This window comes from Hyla sarda, chromosome 1 (genome assembly GCF_029499605.1).
Source record: "Hyla sarda isolate aHylSar1 chromosome 1, aHylSar1.hap1, whole genome shotgun sequence".
In the NCBI taxonomy this organism is placed as follows: Eukaryota; Metazoa; Chordata; class Amphibia; order Anura; family Hylidae; genus Hyla; species Hyla sarda.
The window spans coordinates 203,245,988-203,257,270 of NC_079189.1; the positions used below are offsets into that span (position 1 = coordinate 203,245,988).

At 47.1% G+C, this 11,283-nt stretch overlaps 1 protein-coding gene across 8 annotated transcripts in view; it reads right to left on the bottom strand.

Moving 5' to 3' along the window:
• The window catches only part of SMARCAD1 (SWI/SNF-related, matrix-associated actin-dependent regulator of chromatin, subfamily a, containing DEAD/H box 1), a 154,129-nt gene that overhangs the window by 73,948 nt on the left and 68,898 nt on the right, over positions 1-11,283 (bottom strand). The gene's annotated exons all lie outside the window — the stretch shown is intronic.

Genomic DNA, 11,283 nt, shown 5'->3' on the forward strand with positions numbered 1-11,283 from the left:
CTGAAGCACCTTCCACAGTGATTACTGCCTCCAGTCTTCTTGGGTATAATGCCACAAGATTTTGTACATCTGGATGTGGGGATTTTCTGCCATACTTCTCTGTATATCCTCTAAAGCTCTGTCAAGACGGATAAGGCCTGTCGGCAGAGAGCCATTTTAAGGTGTCTACAAAGATATTCAATTGGGTTTAAGTGAGGGCTCTGGCTCGGCCACTCAGGGACATTCAAGAATTTGTCCCTAAGCCACACCTGTGTTGTCTTGGCTGTGTGCTTACTGTCATTGTCTATTTGGTTAACCTTTGTTCCATCCACTCTGGATCAGGTTTCATTATGAATATCTATGTATTTTGCTCTATTCATCTTAACCTCAAACCTCACCAGTCTCCCTGTCCCAGCCACTGATAAACAACCACACAGCATGCTGCTAGTCACCACCATGCTTGACTGTAGGGATGGTATTGGGCAAGTGATAAGAACTGTCTGGTTTCCTCCAGATATGATGCTAAAAATTGAGGCCAAAAACTTAACTGTTTTATCAGAGAATCTGGTTTCTCATAACAGAGTGCTTTAGGTGCTTTATTGTAAACTCCAGGTGGGAGGGGGTGTTAATGTAGGTGCAGTTTCATTCTGGCCACTTTGCCATAAAGCTAAGATTGGTAGAATACTGGTTGACCTTCTGGAAGTGACCATTGTGTTCTCGGACACCTCTTACCAAGGTACTTCTCCCCTGATTAGTTTGGTGGGGCAGCCAGCTCTAGGAATGGTCCTGGTTGTTCCAAACATCTTCCTTTTAAGTGTCCAGAAATAAAGAATATCGGGCACCACCTGTTGAGTGAGTGAACACAGTGATCTCCAGCTGGATACGGTTCCCATAGAAGTATGTAGCCAGGGTTCAGGTGCTAACACGTCTAGTTAACAAGTTTAAAGTGTACAGGGATAGATCCAAAGCACGGAGCGCTCACTTAATATGCTGTACAAAACTTCTTTATTCGTTCGGCAGAACAAAAGCGGGATACAGTGCAGGGAGGCAAATGGTAAGACCGGGGGTAGCGACAGGCCATTATCGTGCCGGAGCGCTTCGTCAGCCAGGCGAGTCTTCCTTTTAAGGCCAGGTGAGTCTTCCAGTCTTCCTTTTAAGAATTATAGAGGCCAATGTGCTCTTGGGAACATTCAGTGCAGCTGAAATCTTTTATACCCTTTTCCAGAGCTGTGTAGCCACACAATCCTGTATCTACAGGCAGTTGTATTGCAATCAGTTCAGATATACATTATCAGCTGTGATACCTTATATAGACACTGATGTTTCTTTCTATATCATGTCAAATCAGCTGGATTTACCACAAGTGATTCCAATCAAGGTGTAGAAACATTGATGGTCAAGAGAAAAGGAGGCCCCAGAGCTAAATTTTAAGTGTTACGTCAAAGGGTCTGAATACTGTATTTTCTGGCGTATAAGACTACTTTTTAACCCAGGAAAATGTTCTCAAAAGTCGTGATTCTTCTTATACGCCAGGTGTCGTCTTATAGGGCAGGTGCTGCAGTCTGTCAGGACGCCCGGGGTATGGATACAGAGAGAGCGGGGCACCCATGGTATGGATAGAGAGCGGGGCTGTGCCCAGAAAAACACATCTTTCAACCGTTCGGCCCGCCCCTGTATGTATCCCATCACCGTACCTCTTTCTCTGCCTCTCAGATCTCACTCCTGAGGACTGCAGTGAAGCAGTGCATATGTGTGGGATCTGAGGTGGTGCAGGCGTGAATATGCAAGACTTGAGAGGCGGCGCAAGTGCAAAATCTGAAAGGCGGCGCTAGTGTGCATTTGCGAGATCAGAGAGGTGGAGAAGGAGGTACGTTAATGGGATACAAGGGTGGCGCATAAGCGAGATCTGAGAGGCAGAGAAGGAGGTATGGAAATAGGATACAGGGGGGGGGGGGGGGGGGCAGATGGGTGAAAGAGGCACGTACCACTTTGATAGTCTTTGAGACAGGAAGGGTTGGGCGGACAGGGAGAGCTGACCAATCCAAGCAGGCTTTGTATACAACAACCAGCCAATCACTGGTAACATACCGTATATCACGGTAGAGGGGTATGTTAACTGTAATAGTTGAGGGTCATCTTATACGACGTAAAATACTGTACTTATCTACATGTGAACTTTTTAATAATAAATTTGCAAAAATAATCTAACATTCTATTATCCCTTTATCATTATGGGGTAATGAGCACAAATTGATGGGGAATACTTGAAAAACTTATATTTTATTTTATGTAGAACTAATTTTAAAAATACATGTGCTTGTCAATCAACCATCAACATTTAAATGAATGAAAACAGATTTTCAGCTGTATGCAGAAAATAAACCTTTAGGGTATTGGGGTGGGTTGGACCTGTAACTTCAAATCAGACTGTACAGACACTGGGGATACCAAATACAAGACCTGCATCTTTAAAGGGGTTATCCATGATTTGAAAAACATAATTGCTTCCTAAAAGAAACAGTGTAACACTTGTCCTCAGGATGTGTGGTTTTTCAGCTTAGTTCCATTGAAATCCATGGAGTCTAGTTTTAATACCACACACAACCTGAACACAGGTGTTGTGCTGTTTCTGGAAGAAATCCTGGATAACCCCTTAAGCTTCTATTGATGTGCACCTCACTATACCACAGATACATGGGAAATGAATACATTGACAGGTAAATAAAAAAAAGGAACACAAATTCACTCTTTATAAATGATGAGCAATGGGCTGGACAAAAAAATAAGTCTTCTAGTGGAGGCACTGAGGTTAAAAGTCACATACAGTGAAATGTTGGCACCCCTGAAATTTTTCAAGACCATGAAGTATTTTTTCAACGAAAAGAATTGCAGTAACATGTTTATTCCGTTTGTGTGTATTGGAACTAAACCAAAAAAAAAAAAAAAAAAAAACACAGGAGGGAAAAAAAGCTAATTAGACATAATGTCACACCAAACTCCAAAAATGGGCTGGACAAAATTATTGGCACCCTTAACTTAATATTTGGTTGCACACCCTTTAGAAAAAATTACTGAAATCAGTTGCTTCCTATAACCATCAATAAGCTTCTTACACCTCTTACAGTGTTGGACCACTCTTCCTTTGCAAACTGCCCTGCTGGAAGACCCAAGATCTTGGAAGCAAACCCAGCTTTCTGACACTGGGCTGTACCGTGCAACCCCTAAATCCGTTTTGCAATTTTGGTTCTCAAGTCCTCAGACAGTTCTCTTCGCTTTCTGTTGTCCATGCTTAGTGTGGCACACACACAGACACACAATGCAAAGACTAACTGAACTTCTTTCCTTCTTATCTGCTTTCAGGTGTGATTCTTATATTGCCCACACCTGTTACTTGCTCCAGGTGAGTCTAAAGGAGCATCACATGCTTGAAACAATCTTATTTTTCCACAATTTTGAAAGGGTGCCAATAATTTTGTCCAGACCATTTTTGGAGTTTGGTGTGGCATTATGTCCAATTTGCTTTAGTTCCAATACACACAAAGGGAATAAACATGTATATGGCAAAAAGGAGATTTTTTTTTTAACACTTACCATAAAATCGCTTTCTCCAAGAATCCATTGGGGGACACAGACCATGGGTGTATGCTGCTGTCTCTAGGAGGTATGACACTATGGCAACAAGAGAAGTCTGCTCCTCCCAGCAGGATATACCCGCCTCCAGGCCCTGAGGTAATCAGTTTTAGTACCAGAGCAATAGGAGAGGGCCGACAGGTCAAGGAAAAAATAAAATAAAAATAAATATCTGTCCAAGAACCAGATGAAAAAAAATATAACTGAACACACCCTCGGACAGAGAACCAAAGAGAAACCCAAAAAGGGCGGGAGCTGTGTCCCCAATGCATCCTTCGAGAAAGAGATTTTACGGTAAGTGTAAAAAAAAAAATCTCCTTTTCTCCATCGGCTCCATTGGGGGACACAGACCGTGGGACATACCAAAGCAGTCCATTGGGTGGGCAGATAGACAGACAGACGGCTGTTCCACTGCCACCTGCAGCAGTCTACGGCCCAGACTAGCATCAGCCGATGCAAAGGTATGAACTCGGTAGAACCCCGAGAAAGTGTGTAAAGACGACCAAGTAGCCGCCTTGCAAAACTGCGAGGCCGAGGCTTGTTCTGGAGAGCCCTGGATGCCCCAACAGAAACGGGTAGAAAGAACCACAACCCTGAAGGGAGGAATCTTCCCCCTACAGCGATAGGCTTCCGAAATGGCAGACCGGATGCACCGAGAAGTGGTAGCCTTGGAAGAAGGTTGTCCCTTACGACCACCTTCCGTAAGGATGAAAAAGGAATCGCACTGACGAAACGAAGAAGAGATAGAGGGGTAATACCCAACAGCCCAAACCACATCCAGTTTCTGGAGTAAATGCTCCCTAGAAGGAGAAGGAGCGGGATAAAAAGGATGAAAGAACAATGTCCTCATTGAAATGAAAGGCCGAAACAACCTTAGGCAAAAAGGAAGGAAGGATGTAGCCGGAAGACAACCTTGTCCTGGTGAAGCACCAGAAATGGAGAACGGCAGGAGAGAGCTGCCAATTAAGACAGACACTCTCCGAATGGAGGAGATAACAACAAGAAAAACACCGCAGGGACACTTCCCCAAGGGATTCAAAAGGTTCACCTTGGAGTACCCCCAGAACCAAATTCAAGTTCCAAGGCAGAGAAGGTGACTGATAAGGAGGGACAGCATGCGCCACTCCTTGAAGGAAGGTCCGGACATGAGAATAGAAGCTAGAGGACGCTGGAAAGAATAGAAAGGGTCAGAACCTGAGCCTTAAGGGAACTGAGAGACAACCCCAGTTCCAATCCAGACTGCAAGAAAGAGAGAAGACGGGAAACCGAAAAGGTAACAGGACACAAGACCTGAGCTTCACACCAACTAAAATAAGACCGCCAGGAACGGTGGTAAATTTTTGCCGAGGAGGACTAGCGAGGCCCGAGCATGGTCCGAATGACTTGGGAAGAGAAACCGCGGCTCTAAAAACCGCGATCTCGATCGCCACGCTGTCAAAGCAGAGACTGTAATAGGGGTGGCACAGGAGACCTGAGATAGGAGGTCTGGACGATAGGGAAGGCGCAACGTTAAGTCGTTCAGGAGCCTGACCATGAAGACTTACCACGCCCGCCGGGCCCAGGCTGGGCCACTAGAATGGCTGAAACGTCCTACTGAGAGAGTTTCTTCAGGACCCCGAAAGGAGAAGAAAGGGAAGAAACAGATAAGGTAGGGCAAAGCCCAACCACCAAATAGACAAGGTAGGGCAAGGCTCGACCAAGAGAGAGGAACGCTTCGGTTGTGGCGGGACAAGCAGGGATCCACGCCTGGAGCGCCCCAGGTGTTGCAGATCACAGCAAACACCCCTGGATGTAGGGACCAGTGGTTTTGGACGACTGAGGACAGGCCTAGAAGATCACATCCCAGGGACGGCCAGACTGAAGATAACAGATGGCTGGAAAACTGAGTTCCGCCCAGGAGGAAAATTCCCAAGAAGCAAGCATTGCCCTAGGCCCCAAAATGTTGAAGGGGAAAAAAAGTTTCCCAGGGGACCAAGACCCCAGACCGGGCGGTCCCTGAAAACACCTCCCCAGCCTGACAGACAGGCAGGGATGGACAGGAAGGGACACCTCCGAAAAAAAATTAGGGGGAAAACGAAGCCACCATAGAAGGGACCAACAAGAATGACGAGAGAGAACGATCTTGCGGCCGAGAGACAATGGAGACCTGTCACACCGGAAGAAAATCACCAGTTGAAGAGGTCGGTGATGAAACTGGGCAAATGGCACGGCCTCCACGGCCACCGCCAAATCGACCTAGGACATCCATGCAAAAGCGAATGGAAACTGGAGCAGGGAGCCGAAGGCATCAGACTCTTGAAAGAGTCGGCGGAGTCGAAAGTGGGCAGAGGCCGCATCGAAATGGAGCCCCAGGAGAGCGCTTGGGGCTCCGAAGTGGGACAAGGTCTGGAAGTTGAGACTAAGACTCTCCAGGATCTGGGTCCTGCTTTAGCTCAGATCAGGAGGTAGTCCAAATAAGGAATCACGGAAACAACTGTTGTCTGCAAAAAAGGCTATCAAAAAGGCGCCAGGACTTTGGTAAAGGTCCGCGGAGAAGTGGCCAGACCGAAATGGATAGCCACAATAGAAAATGACCGTCCGGAACTGCAGAGCGGAGGTACCGCTGATGACCGGGAAACAATGAGATGTGGAGGCAGGCATCCTGATGTCCACCAAGGAACGAAAACTCCCCTTGAACCATGGACGCCAGCACCGAACGGAGAGACTCCATTCGGGATGGGAACGCAAGATGCTGGCTGAGATACTCGAGAACCAAGACTGGGCGAACAGAAATACCTTTCTTGGAGACCACAGAGAGGTTGGAATAAACCTCAAAAGCGTTCCCCTGAAGCTGCATGTCCAGGCATACCGGCGGTAAGAGGCGACCAACCGCCCGAGAGCGGTCGACGGGTGGGGGGGGGGGGACTCTTCAGGTCGAGGAAGGCCTACGGGTGCCTGATGGGGCCGCCAAACGGCCAGAATGGATAGCCGACCTCCGGGAGGAATGGGATCGGAAAGAGGAACCCTCTTCCCATGAAGGCGTCTGGCTGGACCCTTTGTTGGTACCAAAGGTTCGCAGAACCAGAAGGAAGACTTCCGACGGAAGCGGTTCTGAGAGTCTTACCAGAGGTAATAAAGAACTCTTTTTTCGCCCGTCGCCTCACTTCTTAAAGGTGGCATCCGCATTCCAGGCTTAAAGCCACATGCAGGGACGATGGCTACCAGGTAGCTTGTGGTAAAGGCAGCACAGTGGCTGCACATGGAAGCAGAACACAGAAAAAAATCTACGGCTGCGGAGCATCGGAGAGCTAGATTAAATAAATCCTCCAGAGGGATGTTGAAGACTACCCTGGCGGAGTTGGAAGACCATACTAAAAGGGCAGTTGACACCCAGGCAGAAGCAAAAGCAGGAAGAACCTGCTGCCTCAAGGACAGATTGCCAAAAGTATCCACCTACATGTCCGCTGGATCCTTGAAGGCCGCCGCATCAGCCAAAGGCCAGGTAGGTGCCTTAGAGAGGCGGGAGTCCGGCGGATCCACAGTTGGAGAGGAGGTCCACCGAGCAATGAGGTCCTTGGCGAAGGAATACCGTGCTTGAACCTTCTTCGTTTCCTGAAACTTGTCAGGATGACTTCAGGCGGATACCAGCAGGGCATAAAATTCTGCGTGAGAGCTGAAAGTCTTGAGTGCCGGTCAGGCACAAAGAAAGGAGACTTCTGGAGCCACGTCCGAAGTTCCTGGGTCCTTTAGATCAGGGTTTCCCAACCCAGTCCTCAAGGCACACCAACATTCCGGGTTTTTTCAGTTTTACTCCATTGGAATAGAACAGGGAAAAATTAAAATCCTGGACTGTTGGTGTGCCTTGAGGACTGGGTTGGGAAACACTGCTTTAGATGGTTTATGGCCGCAACCACTGAGTACACCACATCAGGCATATCCATGCAGCCCTCTGAGTCTGAGGCCGAATCAGAAACCTCATCCACAAGTTCTTCAGGTGAATGGAAACAAGGTGAGGCAGCCCTGGAAGAGGTCAGCCACGATGAAAGGAAACTTCTGGACCACATCCGAAGTTCCTGGGTCCTTTAGCTGTAAGGTGTCTCTTATGGCCGCAACCAATGAGTACACCACATTAGGCAAATCCGTGCGGTCCTCTGAGTTGGAGGCTGAATCAGAAACTTCTTCCACAAGTTCTCCAGGTGAATGGGAACGTGTGAGACGGCCCTGGAAGAGAGAGACTGACCTGGTACGCGGGTCTGGAGAGCCAGAGCGGCGACCCTGGGAGCATTCTCTAGAGGAGCAACGCTTGCTATAGGTCGGAGCAACGGGGCGATGCCTGCGAGGGGAGCGCCCGTGCCTGCCAGAAGACTCGGGGGATGAGTCAGATGACACACCCCTATGATGCTGCGAGAGCGTCAGAATAGGGGGAGAGCGGGACCCTCCGGAGGGCCTCTCCAAGGCAGTCCCCACATAACGGGAGACCTGAGCAAAGTTGGATATAGACTGGGAGAGGGAGGGAACCCAGGCTGGAGGGGCGGCCGAACCCACCAGGTTGAGAAGAACAACCGGGGTAGAGTAGCAGTGGGGTCTGGGGGAGCAGTGGAGCAAGCAGAACAAGGGGTTCAGCAGAACGAGACAGTTTAGAGTTACAGTATTAACAGAGTAAAGGAGTGGCTACACTCCAGTTAACTGTTTAGAGGGAGGCCGTTCTGGGCCTCTCTCACCCAAGACTGTGTTCCATTGCACTGTGATGCTGATACTTATCTTACTGTTTCACATGCATTGAGATTCACTTAGACCACAATGGGCCTATTTAAAAAATTAAACCACAACACTGTAACACTCTGTCCCACCCTGGGACTCGAACCCGTAGTGGTCTGCAGGCTGTAACACTGTCCCAGAGAGGAGAAATGCTGGCCCATAGCAAGTGAGGGATGTGTTAGGAGCAGGGGGCACCGCTGATTGGCCTCTGCCACCAATCGCGCGCACAGCGCTGATTGGTGTACAGTTCGCGCCCAGAGAAGCTTCGGCGGCCCTGGGTGGGCGGAGCTAAAGCGCACCGGGCTGCCGAAGTACTAACAAGAAGGCTGTAACGGCGCCCGCTCCTTGCCTCGAGTGCACATGCGAAGAGTGTGCGCTCGCGGGGAACTGAACGGACTAAACGCCGCCGGCAGCAGCCGCTGCCGAAAGTGAATCGGCGCTCAGAGCGCCCGCATAGAGAACGCCGCGGCTGTCAGCCGCTTCAATGTAAAAACACTTACACAGATGTCCAACACACACATATATGAATAAAGTGTTGTGCCCCATCCAAACTGCCACTGCTCACCCCAGTAATAAAGGACCCCCTGTCAAGGTCAGCCCCATTGGACCAATGAGAAAAGTGGGCCAAAAACTGAGGGTCTCCAGCTGTTGCTAATCTGCACCTAAGGAGAAAGGGCAATATACTAACCTCAGTCAGAAGAACTTACCTCATGAAGTCTTCAGCCAGCTTTTATTACCTGCATCATGCCGGGCTACCATGTGCAAGCAAGGAGATAGGGTGACTCGGACCCATGAGGTACAACCCCAGGCGCTGCCCGTTGGCAAGGGGGGGGTGAACAGCGCATATACGCAATGTCTGTGCCCCCTTACTCACAATGGGGAAACAGTGAGTCGCAGTTCCTGAGTCCCCACCTTAAAACATGAAAGAAAATGGAAAATAAAACTTAAGTCCTGGTCTGGAGAAATCCAGACCATGTCCACCTCCTCCAGACACTAAGCTTAAACTGATTACCTCAGGGCCTGGAGGCGGGTATATCCTGCTGGGAGGAGCACACTTCTCTTGTTGCAATAGTGTCATACCTCCTAGAGACAGCAGCATACACCCACGGTCTGTGTCCCCCAATGGAGCAGATAGAGAAATATGTGTTACGGCAATCCTTTTCTGCCAGAAAAATTTCAGGGGTGCCAACATTTACCGTCATGACTGTATATGGTTACCACAGATAGGATCAGCATAATTAATTTGGTTTATTGGTCAAACCCACATAAAATTCAACAACTCATATCAGCGCACACTAGCGCCTTCCACTGGACCATATAAAAGTATCTCCCAGTTAATAAAACAAGATAACATTCCCTCCTAGTAGCTCAGGCGTGTTCTGGTCTCTGTGGAGGAGACAGCATCTCATGTAATACACACCCTCAATGGAGTTGAGCCTATTTTCCTGCACAACCACCCTGGTGAGTATACACCTGCAGTGAGGGGACGGGAGAACAAACCTATGTTTACCATCACACAAGGAAGTGCCTCTTTTCTTTTTCTCTCCTTTATAATGATATTAGAAAAACACAAAGGCCCAGATTTATCAAACTCTGAGAAATACTGAAGTGATTTTCCTATAGTAACCAATCACAGCTCAGCTAACGAGCTCTGGTAAAGTGAAAGCTGAGCTGTGATTGGTCATTGTGGGAAAATCACTCCACTTTTTCTCTTACACCTTTTGATAAATCTTGTAAAAAGTTTTCACAATAACCCAGTTATTTGAAACCTGGAGTTTCAAACAGTGGGCTTGTTTTCTATTTTTTGTACGGTGGGTTGAGTGTTATGTGGAACACTATGATAAGGCAGGTCCATAGTAGTTTTTAGTGGTACACTTTCAATTTTACAGATTTCCAGTTTACAAACCTGTAAAGTTAAGGTTTAGTACAAATGTTAGGTTTTCAAGCCAACAGATACTAGTGAGTTAAGGAGCACAATAAAAAAAAAATTGTAGGAATTGCACCAAAGAAATCAGCCATTACATACCATGAACGCAGAGACATGTCAAATCAACACATGTCCGACAAGGGATTTTGCATGTGACAAGATAATGATGCAGATGTAAGAAAAAGCCGAGCTATATATTGTGATCTAAGGGTAAATTCTTTCATCGCTTTGATCATCAACTAACTTTAGGACATACCTGGGGCAGACTTTTGCAAAAGCTAAAAGTACAGAAAATAGGTTTGCACGTTAATTTTTTTTGGTGGTTAGTGACAGACTAGCAAGCAGTAGAAAATAGCAATTATTTTGACGGAAAAAAAAAAAAGCCATCTGGAACATTGCAACTCTGCTAGTTTCAGCACATTAGTTATAAATATTTGCTAATTTCCCATGTTTATATTCCATAGACAACCGTGTGTTACAGTATAGAAGTTACGATGTAAATGACCTAAAAGCAGATGTTAAACAAGGTCTTGTCGCCTTACAGGAACTTAAGTAGTGCCTGAAGTGAAATCACTTGCTATAAGACGATAACATGCCTCCTCCTGTTTAAAAGCTTTTAAATATGGGCGACAGCTGCGAGATGAAATGGCAAAGAGCCCCACAGGTTGTGTGTGGAGACTCGCTTGCTGGCATAAAGCACTGGGAGGAACTTTTCTATAAATCAGGTACAAAAGATCAAATATCTGGAGTCAACATTTGGCACATTGGTATCATGTAGATGTTAATGCAGTTCACTGTGTGAATATACATGTAATCCTTTACCACTCCGAAAAAAGAACAGCAAAACCAGATGTAAATACAGTTATGTTGCGTTTTTGTCTTAAAGGGGTACACTGGTGGAAAACAAATGTTTTCAAATTAACTAGTGACAGGTATTATACAGATTTAGAAGTTAGTTCTATTCAAAAAGCTTCATCTTTCCAGTAACTATCAGCTGCTCTATGCTCCAG